General features: G+C 44.8%; 1 long non-coding RNA gene across 3 annotated transcripts in view; it reads right to left on the reverse strand.

Annotated features, from left to right (window-relative positions):
• Positions 1 to 11,053: 11,053 nt before the first annotated feature.
• LOC120392056 overlaps positions 11,054 to 14,225 on the reverse strand; it is a 62,322-nt gene continuing 59,150 nt past the window's right edge. For all 3 annotated transcript variants that reach the window (XR_005591573.1, XR_005591574.1, XR_005591575.1), the window contains exons 4-5: positions 12,826 to 12,949; positions 11,054 to 11,288 (exon numbers count right to left, since the gene is read on the reverse strand). This is a non-coding gene — a long non-coding RNA (uncharacterized LOC120392056). The remainder of the gene's footprint in view (positions 11,289 to 12,825; positions 12,950 to 14,225) is intronic.

The following is a 14,225-nucleotide window of genomic DNA, read 5'->3' on the forward strand; positions in this document are numbered from 1 at the left end:
ACCACCACCACCACCACCCTCCTCCTTCTCTTGGGAGCGATGGTCATGGAACCCCCATCCCTAGGACAGTGCATCTCATGCCTTCCAATCAGTGGAGTCTCCTTCTACTCCCTTCCCTCAGATGTATCATCTAGTCCACTCTCTGCATTAGTACCCGTGAAGAGAACATGAAAACGGTTGCTCATCTGTATCTCCATTGCTGGTACATGGACACTCCTCTTTCTTCTTCTGGAGGTCACATGCTGCCAAATTTCTTCACTGTCCCTCAGTCCCCTCTGTGCAGCCTGCTCCAATACTTCAGAACTAGACATAAAGTGTAAATTGTTAACAGTGAGAGTAATTTTCAAGATTGGATGTTTTTTCTACAGGATCTGTTCTAAGAATTATTTTGGGATAGTTCTACAGTCATTACTGTACAGGAGGTCAGACTAGATGATTACACTGGTCCCTTCTGACCTTAGAATCTCTGAGTCTCTGTGCAGTGTTCTATCATAGCTTTGGTTAGCAATCTTACACATATTCCTGCTTTTTCTCGATCTTACAAGGATGTACATTTTTATGTACTCATCTTGGATTATATTTTGCCAAGTGGACTTGGTTTCATAAAAGTACTTCAGCAGAAATGGACAGACTGTTGCTTTGGAGCACAGTTCAAAGGGGATGTAGTTCTGTGCGCTTACTCCTCTGGCCTCCCCCTTCCTCTGGCATGGCCTATTTGAGGGGCTGTGAGGGGAACAGTGTAGGGATGTGAATACCCTGTGCAGATTCTGCAGTAAGTGAGTTCTCCACTAGGCTGTTCAGGCCTCTGATATAGAGGGAGGGGGGCAAAGACCAAAATCTGACCCAGGAACAATACTCTGAAGATGTATAGTTTGACAATATGCTAGACGGGTAAGTAAATGTTATCATCATTTTACAAATGGAGACACTGAGGCAGGGAGAATAAATGATTTGTACAAGACCACAGCTGTAGCTAGTATGAGAACTAGCATTAGTACTCTGAAATTCGTGGCTGACAATTCTGCGCTCAGAGTACTAGAATGCCTCTTTCTTCTCTATTCTACAGAGTTTCAAAAAAGAAAACTGTATCTCAGACAAACCTACAGCTGTGATTCTGCATGTGTGTTATGGGTGGGGCATCTGCAGGGGCTACACATTTCATTTTAATATGCTGTGTCTCTCACAACTGGAACATCTTTTTCAGTGCCTCAAAAACACAGGGAAAAAACAGCACCCAAAAGTGCTGTTGATTTTATTTCAGTTTCCCAATGGTACAGCAAACATTTAAGCAGTTACTGAATTTTAAAACAAATATACTTTTTATAAAATGTTTTATTTCTCTGTTCTCTTGTCTTAGTCAGTTGATACAAAATGGAGTTAAAGTAGGAGATGAAATATGAGGTTTGTTCTTTTTTTATTTCACAACCATTCGTCACTCTCCCTTTTGCAGTATACAATTAAGAGGAGAAATATTTCTGCTTTTCTTTGTTTCACATGTGGGCAAATGTGAGAAACACCTGTTAATTTTATCTTAGCATAAAGTTTATATGCTAAGATAATACATAGGATTTGCCATAATAGATCAGATCATTAGTTCATCACTCAAGTATATTCCCTTCAGCAAAGGCCGATGCCTAATGCTTCTGGGAAAGGTGAAGAGAAATTATAATGCACTCATGTAGTTGTGCAATGCTGTATGTGAGGGATAAAATTCCTACTTGACCCCTCCAGTGACCTGAAGCCTGAGACCTGATTATGTCTATCTTACCATGCATAATTACATGGTATATTATCATTTAAACTGATAACAGGAACCAGGCATACATTCAAGCTTCTGCAGTAGAGCTGGTCAAGCAGTAAATAAATGGATTCTTACGGATCTCTGAATGCACCCAGTTTAATTCACCATGATTTGAATGCTATTATTCATTGGTATTCAGACAGCTGCCAGGTAATGTAAAAATCTTCTCAAATCCTATAAGTTTCTCAAATCATAATCCAAAGTTTATTCGTTCTTGAGTTCTGCCGGAAGTGCATTCTTCACAGCTTGAAGTCAATGGGGCTGTACAAGGGTGCAGGGGCTTGCCTTCATTTACTATAGATTGTCATTTAAAAACATACTTAAAGGTAAAATGAACGAAATTAGTTTCAGATAATCTGGGCCATAATGTTCCATTAACCTTTCAGTGGAACTCAGCAAAAGTCTCACAAGGTGATAGCAAAGTGTAGATGAGGATCCTGCAGCTTTTTAACCAGCAAGTCATCTAACCCTTAGAGCAGGTTTAGATGTGGTGGTTAAAGGCTGGAGGTCACCAGTCCTTTGTCTACCATAGCCCTCCTGCTGATGCTACCACTGTTGGAGGAGCTGCATTTTAGCAACAGTGTGAAAACTGTCAGGCCATACTGTATGAGTGTGATGGCATATGCTTCTTTCAAGGACAGTCTATGTTTTAGCTCATTCTCATAGAAAAAAACAAAAACAAACAAACAAAAAGCACTCAGTAGTATAGGAGGAAAGTAAAGGGTCACTGACAACAAATCTATTAAAATGTTTAGTTGTGCTAATTTTTGTGGGGGTTTCTCTTTTTACACTCACATTTTCCTACTTAAAAAAAGTCTCTCTTGAGTGGCTTTGTGGAAGATTCTCAAACAGGGGAAGGTGACTGAATCAATGGAAGGAAAGGATGAAACTGGCTACACACAAAGAACCTGATGCAAAGCTCACTGAAATCAATTAAAGACTTTCCATTGACTTCAAGGGACTATGGATCAGGCCCAGAACGCTATTAAATACACAGGGTAAAATAAAAATTTGTTGGGGAGGGGGAGGGCTTAAGGGGTAATATTTTATTTTTCTCTCTCTTTCAGTTATAATAATATTAGATGTTACTTGTAGACATAGAAGATAAACAGCTTTCAGAAAGAAGTATGATTCTTAAGTTGACAGTGTCCCTTTAAGCACAACCTCGTCTCTGTTTTCCTTCTTTATAGAGCTATGGATATTAATAAAATATGTGGGGAAAATGTATGTAAGTTGTGAAAAAGAAAATAGGATTCTGAGCAGAGAGCATTTTGAATCTAAAGATACTTTTATGAGATATTTTACATTCCAATAACTCTCATAAATATTGGAATTCAAGCATGACATATTCAGTTCAGATAAGGTCCACGTGTGAATAGCTAATTTTTAAGCAAGTATCATTTATATTACTATTTCAATAAACCCAGATAGTATCAGCTGAGTGAGACAATATTCAGTATTTTATTAAGCTACTTTCACTGTTTCTTCCCTTTAATATCCATGTAAATATGAAAGGTAGCTGATTAACGGACTGGATACATAAGACCACATTTTATACTGTCTTAAAACTTGTGGAGTCCCATTGATATCAGTGGTATTACATGAGGATGTAAATCAGATCAGAATTTGGCCCATACTTTCCGGTCCATCACTACATTCCATAGTTTCCTATGAGACAAAGTAGAAAAGTCCTGACCTGAAGAGCTTTTGCCAATTAACAGAACTCATTCTCAATAAAGTGCTGAGCAGAATCAGTAAGTGCTTTCCTTTAAGATGCTTAGTTGCAAGTTATTCCTTAACACCAAAGGAATGCATTAACTGCATCAGAAATCCTGTTCAAGAGTTTCTTGCCAATACCATTCCATTAATATGAAGGTGACTTTCTCAAGCCTTTTGGCATGAAAAGCTACATTCGGTTTACTTTTCTTCACTATTAATGTTTTTGCAATTAAAGTTATCCTGATGTGTGCTCAAGAGCATGAGTGACTAAAGACACATGCTGAAGTGAAAGGATTCATATCACAGAAAGGATATGAACTCTTGGCATTGTAAAGAGTTAGTGCAGTCCATGACAGCGGGCCAGGGATGGGTAATCTTCAAGGGATTGTATTAATTTGAGTTGTCAAATCCTCAAATTTAGAAAGACAAAAAAATCCCAAAGTTAGTCCAGGTAGAGTAGAAAAATGATGGGAGATGACAGCATTTCATACTGAGTTTTTTCATGTCACTTTTCACAAACAACAGTTTTTCGTGTCTATACAATTCTGCTAGCAGCCTCTTTTTTTTTTTCCAACTTAGTCATAACCTTCGTCCTCATATAACCTTGGTCAGGTACAAATCAAGAAAACATTTATACCAGCACTGAACAGGTTTGAAGCCAAAAAGGCATACTGTAGCACCAATTTAAATGTCTTAACAATAATCAGGCTGTCAGTGTAAATAAGAGCCTGAGTGCAGAGCTTTAGAGCATGAAAATAAAGCCAAAAATAGTAGACTTATTTTAAAGACACACTGTCAATGCAAAAATGTATTTTTTTAAATCCTTATCTCTGGTTGCACCTCCTGATTTTCAGTTAGAATACCGGTTAGAATGAACCCAAAAATTCAGAGTGAAACTTTGCCAAGACTGCTGAGTCATGATTGATTTGAGGAAAAAACTGCTGTTTTCAGAGAAATTAAGGTTTGATCCAGAAATTATGTCTTCTCCAGAGACATGTTTGTCTGAAACTTTGTCACAGGTTTGTCAAAACATTTGTGGGTGAAATCCTAACCCCACTGACTTCAGTACAGGGTAGGATTTCATCCTGCAGATCTTAGTGAACTTGGGCCAAGTTTCAGGTTCTGAATGCAAACCTAAACAGGATTTTGTTAAATGTTTTGCAGAGCTCTAATCTTGCCTGCTTTTCTAATAACAGATTTAGTTCTCTGATAGTTTTAGCATAAATTTAAAAAATCATGAGTGGGGAAAAAATAGGTAACAGAAAATGACTAAAACCTCATTTTCAGAAATGTTCAGAATGTATAAAGGAGTTTATCTCAGAAGTGCTAAGGAGCATCAAGCCACACAATAGACCTGTACACACAACTCTGGAAAACACTTCTCATTTCTTTATACTAGCCTTCACTCTGGGACAAATCACATCTGCTTCTAAAGCTAGGAGATACGCGGGAAATGACTGTCTTTCCTGAGTAGCATAAAAATAATTCTGGTGGATTAAGCATGATTAAGAAGCATTGCAGCTAAGTCTGAGTGTTTTGTCTGCTCGAAGATATAATCGTTTGTTAGGAAGGAGGGTAGGAGTGAATGAGGTTTACATTGAGGCTTAGTTTTCCATGGACTGCAGCATCATGGCACCAACTCTCACAAGGATCATTAGGTACATCTAGAGAGATTTTCACTACAGCATCTCACAGAATGCCCATCGTGCTACCTACATATTGGTTTTCTACCAATCATCATCATAACTAACTATTCACATGATGTCAGGAGTGTGATGGAACTGTGTGGACAAAAAGGAAAAGGGTATCCCTAAGGTTAAGTATAAAACATAAAGATAGAAACCAAGAAAGATGGACTATGGGGTCTTATTAGATCCGTTTCTTTAGCGAGTATGTTTGGCCCTTTCTTGTATAGTGTGCATTACTGGATACCACTCAACAGGAAGGATGGGTCAGATTGTACCCCTCTGAAGTGACCCTCTGTGTGCAGCTATCATCCCTGACTGCATGGAAGGTGGTGGGAGGAAGGTGCTGGCTGAATTTGTGGTCCTGTTTCCCTGACCCTCCCCACCAGGACTGAGACCTCTGCAAGGTTGTGATCTCACTGTGGGAGAGGATGGGCAATGGATAGAGACAAGAGCAGTCAGTGGGTGTGGCTTACTTTGATTTCGGAGTGAGTGGTGGGTGCACATTGTCCCCCATCTCTCACTGGCACCTCACCTTTCCAGGGAAAGATGCTCCAAACAGCACTACTTATCCCACTGACCTTTGTGCTGGGAACCCCTCTCAAGGAAGATGCTGGAAACTGTCATAATCCTGGAGGGCCCTGGTACCAGGTCTCAATTAGAGCATTACTGTCAGAGGACCTGCAGCCAGTCCAGAGGCAAAGAGTCTCTTCTCAGATGGCTCTGGCCTTTTGTAGATCCCCCAGAATCCGCTGAGTGATGGAACAGATCCATGGTCTGTTTTGTGGAAGGAAAAACCCCACCTATGTGACAAAACCATGTAATGGAAATGCTACCAAAAGAACCCTTTGGTTTTTCTTCCCTTATCAGTCGAGTGGGTCAAAATTTTCAATTCACGTTTGACTAACAAAAATTGCTTCCTGTTCTTTATGTATTTATTTATTTTCATTATTCAGGTCTTGGTAAATTCTGTAGAAAAAGTTTACATTTTTGTGCAATAATAATTAATGGGCAAAAAAAAATCTCACGCACACACACACCCAGTTGGGTTTTACTGGGGAAATGAACTATCTAGCTGGGCACTGCTGCCTTGGAGAGGGTGCAAAAGATAGGCAAGGACTAGAAATTAAAAGAAAACTTAAAAAATAGTATCTAAAAAGAGAAGGAATAGAAACAAGTAGATGCCAGTTCATAAATATTAAACAGTAATGAGGTATAGGGTCACACATATCCAATAAACAAAGAAAATTGGCTAGTTTTAAATAGCAAAAAGAGACTTAATAGGCAAGGTTTTTAAACAAGAAACATTACAAATAGCAGTAATAAAGGCACTGGGTCAGGATATTTTACCTAGTGACAATTAGATAAAGGGCCAAATAAATGTAAAAAACTTATTTTTAAAATCATGTATTGCTTCCCTATGCCACTTGGACCAAGTCCTGCCAAAAAAACCTCCTAGATGAAACCTCTGAGTCAAGTCCCACTGTAAATCCCTTTTTATGCTGTAAGTGTACAGACAGTATCTTACTATATGTTTTCAGAGCACCTAGCACAATGGTGCCCTAATCCTGCCTGGGTTTTTTGGACACTACTGTAATACAAATAAATTCACTCAAAGTCCCCCTAAAGGATGCAGGCATTAGTTAGTGCTAGCAGATTGCTTTGAAAAGCTGGAGCCCTCATCTACCAGTTATATGAATTAGGGCCCAAAGCTGCAAAGACTAAAGGATATGAGCACACACTCATAAGCAGAGCTGGTCAAAACTTGGAATTTCTGCTCCCATGGGAAATTAGAACATTTTGAAAAAGATTTTGTTCTGAACTGGAATGAAAACTAGCAATTTCAAAACTTCCCATGGAAAGGAAATTCCAAAACAATTTCATTTTGGAAAAAAATAAAATGTTTCCATTTGACTCCCCACCCCCCCAAAATCAGATGGAGCAGCCAGCGGTCATGACTGCCTTGTACTGCCCTCTCAGAGTTGGGGACAGCACAGCTTGCTAACATGAAGCTGAGGGATTCACCTGCCACAGACTGTGGAGCCTAGAAGCCTTGCAAGCCTGATCTTGAGCCAGGGCTCCCAGGGCTTCTGGGCACCTAGCTTCACAGCAGGGAGTCATCAAGCCCTGGCATCACTGAGCATAGGGCAGTCTGCCCAGAGCCACAGACCCTGGAAGCCCAGTATCTCTGCCAGGTGACTTAGAGCAATTTCTGATGGTGCCATAGGTGCTGACTGTGTGGGTGCTCTGGGGCACAGAAAAAAAATAGTGGGTGCTCAGCAACCACCAGCGGGCCCTGTCAATCAGCTCCTCTCCTCGCCACCCCAGCACTTGCCGACTGTCCCCACTGATCAGCTCCTCTCTCTTCCCCCCCAGCGCCTCCTTCCCTCTCAGGATCAGCTGTTAAGCGGCAGGTAGGAGGCACTTGGTGGGAGATAGAGCAGTGGGGGCAGGAAGAGGGAGACCGAGGGCTAGGCGCACTCTGGGGTGGGGGAGGAGCAGGCGTGGGAAGAGGTGGAGCAGGTGGGGTGAGGCTTTGGGGGATGGGATGGCATGGGGGCATGGCCTGGGGTGGAGTCAGGGTCGAGCACCCCCCCGGCAAATCAAAATGTCAGTGCCTCTGGATGGTGCTCTAAATTGTGCTGGAGGTTGTACTGGCCTCCAATCAGCCTAGAGGTTTCCTGAAGGCTTAAAGCCTTCTTTGTTGTTTTGTGCCTGCTATTGAAACATAGGTGCTAAAACACAATATTGCCCTCCCAGAAGCTGAGGTTATTTGGTATTGTGGTGTGGGAGACACTATTTTACCTCTGTAAAATTAGAAAGATTGTAAAAATATGGATCAGATGACCTTCTGCTATCTATAAAATTGCTTATGTTCATATTCTGTGAGATATGTTTTACCCTCTTGTACTGACCATGCAAGGTTACTTAATTTGTTCAGCAGTTCTCAAGTAAAAAATTACAAATAGTGAATGTTGCGCTGTTGGAACCTGAATGCCATAGACAGTTAGGTAATGTGTCACTTGAAGTTACTTATTTGCCTAAGAATGTAAAAATGGGTGACTATAAATGTCCTTGTGATGGAAAGCCACTATCTGCAATGTGCCTGGTTGGCTAATAATGGCTAGAGTGGAAAATAATGCCAAAGAGAGGGGCGTGTGGGGGGTGAGGTGGGGAGGGGCAGTGCTAAGCGCCTTGGCAGCCTAAATTTGCATCTAGCTGCCATTTGTGTGTGTGTGTGTGTGTACGCGCATGTGCGGGCACTCCAGGGAACTCTGTATAGAAAGAAGAAAAAATAACAAGACCAGTCAGCTCTTATAGAACCTTTCATTTGATCATCTGAGAACCCACTATCAGGATGATACACCATCATGCTGCAAACACTGGGTTGATGGCCCTCTTACACCCACAAAGGTGCTATGTTTGAAAATGCATGTCCCGTCAGATTGAAATCTGAAAGAAGAAAATAAAGATAGCTGACATGAAAACTCTTCATCTCTTTGCTGTTTGGACTCTCACAGAGTTGGAACTAGGAAACTAAAGCAGAGCTCCCCAGGGTCACAATGCGTTTGCCCTAAAAGACATTCAGTGCTGACAGATTAATACCATTCTGTCACCTTTTGGAACTATATACTGTAATTCATTTGTGTATATATGTCACCTGCTTTAACCCGTAAAGAACGCTTTCCTTTCTTTTTCCTAGTTAATAAATCCTTAGTTAGTTTACTATAGGACTGGCTACAAGCATTCTCTTTGGTGTGAAATCTAAAGTACAAATTGACCTGGGATAGAGAGCTGGTCCCCTAAGGGAGCAACCCGAATATTTTGTGATCTTTAGTGTAAATGATCATTTATCACTCAGTTCAGCTTGCCTGGCAAGACAGACTGGAGTGCCCAAGGGGACTATCTGTGACCCCATGGTAAGACTGTAATAGTGCTCCAGGAGTTCACATTTATTACTGGACTGGTGAAATCTAATTATAGAACATACCACCAGTGTGGAGTCTCTGTCCTGCTTTTTGACAGTCTGCCCTGAGGTTGGCACTCATAGTTGTGAACCTCTCCAGACAGCTTGACAGTATCAGGTTGACATTCACTATGTCTGATTCCTCCTCTGCTTCTACTACTGTTTTATCAAATGCTTTGCACCATATGTCTGCTACCACCAGCTCTTTTCCTGGTTTATATATTACTGATAAATCATACAACTGGAGCTGAGAAAGAGAAGGTTACTCACCTTGTGCAGTAACTGAGGTTCTTCAAGATGTGTGTCCCTGTGGGTGCTCTACTTCAGGTATTCGTGCGCCCCATCACTCATAGTTGGAGACTTTGGGTGGCTGAGAGCTCCGGCACCGCTGCAGACAGAGACTTTGGGGAACGGCTCCAGCACAGGCACTGAGGGGAGGTTGGAGCCCCGTGCCTCCACACCACAATCTACAGCTGTTCTGCCAGCAGGCACCCAGTGAGCCGGGAGCCGAGGTGGTGGAAAACCCCAGCACCGCTAGAGTCAGAGACTCTACAGGAGCAAGGGAAAATCAAAACCCCAGGCCTCTGCACTGCGATGTACGTTCATTCCGCGGGCAGGCATCCAATACTGGCACCGACTGTGCTGTCAGGAGCCGAAGGAGCGGAAATTCCCGGCATCGCCGGCACCACTAGAGCCAGAGACTCTACAAGAGCTGGCTCCGATGCAGGCATTAAGGGGAAACCAAACCCCTGTGCCTCCGCACCGCGATCTACAAACGGTGGCACAGCGCCGCTACAAAAGGCAGCTTCTTCAAAGGTGCACCCAACATGCACAGAGACGCAGCCAGCAGCGCCGCCTTCTCCTCCGCAGCCCTGAATCCGACAAGGAGGCAGCCCCGGGGGCCAATCAAACCAGCACAGCAGCAGTTCCTCAGACAGAGGGTTCTGGTATTCGTCTCTGCCCCTGATTTCCCTATTTGCAATACCTATACAAGAATGATACCCTCGGCACCAAGACTTCCTGCGTCCCCAACATCACTCACTGTCTCGCTCCTTATTTGAAGGAGGAAGATGAGGAAGAACAGGGAGCTATTCCCTGATCGGCTCCTATCCATCAACCCAGGAATCGCTCATGGGGCATATTATGCAGTCCCAGTTACTTACAGTGGTATGGGGACCCCCATGCCACTCCCATCCCAATGGGCATATTGAACTCCATAGGTCATACGCCCCACAGTAGGGGAGTCTTCCAGCAATGACCAGACCCACACACAGTAATTCCAAACAGCTTCTGTACCAGCACCCTCAGTGGTACCAGGGGAAGAGGAGGAAGAACCACCCACTTGCCATCATTGTCCACAGAGGATACCTTTATGCCTCCTCCTAATATAGGGGATGATTTCAAACTATTCCATGGCTTATTTGAGAGGGTAGCCCGCTCTGGATATCTCCCTTGAGGAGGTGCCCATGATACAGCATGGACTAATGGACTTTTTGCATACATCTGCTTCATTTAAAAAAAAATTGCCCTTCACATGAATGAGGCACTGATGGACCCTGTAAGGGTCATTCTGTGGACCTCTGCAGCTGCCCCTCTAGCCAGCGGGAGGTCTGACAGGAGGTGTATACCAGCAAAGGGTGTGGACTTCGCATCCAGCGCCTAATTTCTTAGTGATACATGCAGTCCAGCGATGTGGCATGCAACAACAGCCCTGAAACACAACTCATGATAAGGACTGGAAAAGACTTGATCAGTTTTGGCAATAAGGCTTCCTCCTTGGTTATCCCTCACCTCCGCATAGCCAACTATGTGACATTACTAACAAAATACAACTATAGAAACTACACAAAAATGTCCGAATTGATTAACTTTATTGCCAAGGACAAGGGAGAATAATTTGCAGGACTTGATTCTGAGGACAGGGCTGCAACATCTGTGACGGTGGTTGTAATGAGAAGGGCCTAATGGCTCTATCTTTCTGGCTTCCCTGAAGAAGTGCAATCCACGGTGGAAGACTTGCCAGCCCAATTTATTCGCCAAAAAGGCAGATGACTCACTCCATTCACTCACGGTCTCATGAGCGACTCTCTGATCCTTGGGAACCTATAACTCCGAACTGAAGAGGAAACAGAGGCATTACTTTACATCCCAATGATACCACTGGCCAATGTATTCAAACAACAACAGCGGTGATTTGACTAACAGGGTTGGAGACACAGGCCCTGAGGGGACAACAATCTACTTCTCAAGTTGCTGCATCCCAACCATCAACTTCCCCTAACAAGAACTCCGGTGGATGGAGACCAAGGCTCGACCTCCGATAATTCAGCAAGTTTGTCAGAAACACAACAATTCAAGATGATCACACTATACACTATAAGCAACTGCCTGCTAAAAGCATCAACCCAGCAGACAGCATTGCAAGCCACCGAAGAGATGGTACCCCTCTTCACGAATCTGGGCTTCCTAATAAATACCGACCAGCCCACTCTAACAACAGTGCCAGAGTTGGACTTCATTGGGGCCCACCTCAACTCTATCGAGGCTATAGCCTCACTACTGAGACAACGTTCTCTCACTCTCACCAGCCTCATAGCCACTGCTGAAATAGCCCACAGGTATCTGCCAGGACTTGCCCCCAACTCCTTGACCGCATGGCAGCCACAACATTTGCTGTTAGACACACCAGATTAAACATCCATTGCCTACAAGGAAGGCTATGTATCAACTTTGTTCCACACAGGCATGACATAAACAAGCACCCCACAATATCGGGCAAAATAAAGGACCCCCTTCTCTGCTGGGCAAAACTGACCAACGTATGCAGGGGGGAACCCTTCGTTCAGACCACAAATGCCTCACTCCTGGGATGCGGCACACACCTGCACCCACATTCTATATAGGGCCACTGGTCCCCTACGGAATCCCTTCAACATATAAACCTATTGGAACTTCAAGCTGTCCACAACACTTGCTCCCAATTCCTGCCACTCATCAAGGACAAGGCTATTTGAAGCCTTAGCTTGTATGTATTATAAATAAAGACAAGGGGGAGCACACTCACAGTACCTCTGTGTGCAAGCCATAAAACCCTGAGACAATATGCACACCATCACAGCAGATACCCTCAGCAGACAAATTTCTCACGACCACAAAGGGAGCTCAGCAACACAGTACTCCTGCATGTATTTCAGCTCTGGGAGTTCCCCACAGTAGACCTTTTATTAACTTCACAAAATACTAAACACCCTCATTTTTGTTCCCGTGCAGGTCTTGGTGTGCAGTCATTAGATGATGCAGTCCTCCTTGAGTGGAACACTCCCCTTCTCTACGCCTTCCTTCCACCTACAGCTTGGGGGAGGGATAGCTCAGTGGTTTGGGCATTGGCCTGCTAAATCCAAGGTTGTAAGTTTAATCCTTGAGGGGGCCACTTAGGGATCTGGGGTGAAAGTCAGTACTTGGTCCTGCTAGTGAAGGCAGGGTGCTGGACTCGATGACCTTTCAAGGTCCCTTCCAGTTCTAGGAGATAGGTATATCTCCAATTATTTTTTCCCCCTCCTATTCCTCTCTTGAACCCAATGATCCACAAGATCAGGCTGGATGAACCACAGTAATTCTATTATCATGGTCTCACCAAACCACGGTATCCTTACTCCCTCAGCATGACCGTGCATCCATGAATCGCACTCCCACTTCTGTCTCACCCGCTGTCCCAGGACTCAGGCCGTGTCCTGCATCCACAGAAACTCCATCTCAGAACACGGAACCTGAGCTGACCTGTTGAGATGAGGTACAAAATATAGTTCCACAGTTGAACAGAAATGAACTGTTTCCCATACACCCTGAAGGGGAGATGTGTTAAGGCAGATGTGGGCAAACTACGGCCTGCAGGCCACATCCAGCCCGCGGGACCATCCAGCCTAGTCCCCAGCCCCTCCCGCACTGTCTCACTTCCCCTGCAGCCACGCTGCCGCGTGGGCCACACTCTGGCCCACCGCTCCCACTGGGCAGCGTGGGGAGCGCAGCTGGCTCTGGCCGGGTGTCATGGCTGTGAGCTCCTGCTGCTGGTAAGGGGGTGGGAGTGGGGGTGTTGGGTAAGGGACCGAGGAGTCCTGGGGGGCAGTCAAGGAGGAGGGAGGGCGTTGGATGGGGCAGAGTTTCTGGGGGGGTGGTCAGGGGATGAGGAACAGGGAGCATTGGGAGTGGGAGTCGCAGGGGCCCTGTCGGGGGGCCTGTCAGGGGGCAGGGATGTGGATGGGGTCGGGAGGGCAGTCAGGGGACAGGGAGCAGGGGCAGTTGGAGAAGGTAGTGGAATCCCAGGGGGCAGTTCGGGGTGAGGTGTCCCAGGAGGGGGTGGTCAGGGGATGAGGAGCAGAGGGCAATTGGATAGGGGGTGGGCATCCCAGGGGGGCTGTTAGTGGGCGGGGGTATGGATAGGGGTCAGGGTAGTCAGGGGACAGAGAGCAGTGGGGGTTGGATGGGTTGGGGATTCTGAGGGGGGCAGTTAGGGGGCAGGAAGTGGGAGGGGGCAGATAGGGGGTGGGGGTCAGGCTGTTTGGGGAGGCACAGCCTTCCCTACCTGGCCTCCATACAGTTGCACAACCCCGATGTGGCCCTTGAGTCAAAAAGTTTCCCCACCCCTGACTTAAGGCCTGGTGCCACCTAAAATGGATGACTTCCATCCCAGGGACATTACCCTCTATACTGTATTATCTATTAGAACTCAACGGGTCAGACTTATCCATGAGCTCAATAAAAGTCCACCTACCTACCATCACAACATTTCACCCCAAGGTGGATTGTCATCCTGTCTTTACCCATCTATTGACGCAATGTTTCCTCAGAGGACTCAATAATGCCTACCTTGAACTATGTGAGCCTACTACACCATGGGACCTGAACCTGGTCCTTCGGATCATCACCTCTTCCCCATTTGAACCCAGGATGACATAATCACTGCTACACCATCCTATGAAAGTAGCATTTCTTTTGGCAATGACATCTGTCAGATGTGTGGGAGCACTGTGGGCTTTCATGGCGGAACCCCCCATAC

Source organism: Mauremys reevesii, linkage group 1 (assembly GCF_016161935.1).
Source record: "Mauremys reevesii isolate NIE-2019 linkage group 1, ASM1616193v1, whole genome shotgun sequence".
Taxonomy (NCBI): domain Eukaryota; kingdom Metazoa; phylum Chordata; order Testudines; family Geoemydidae; genus Mauremys; species Mauremys reevesii.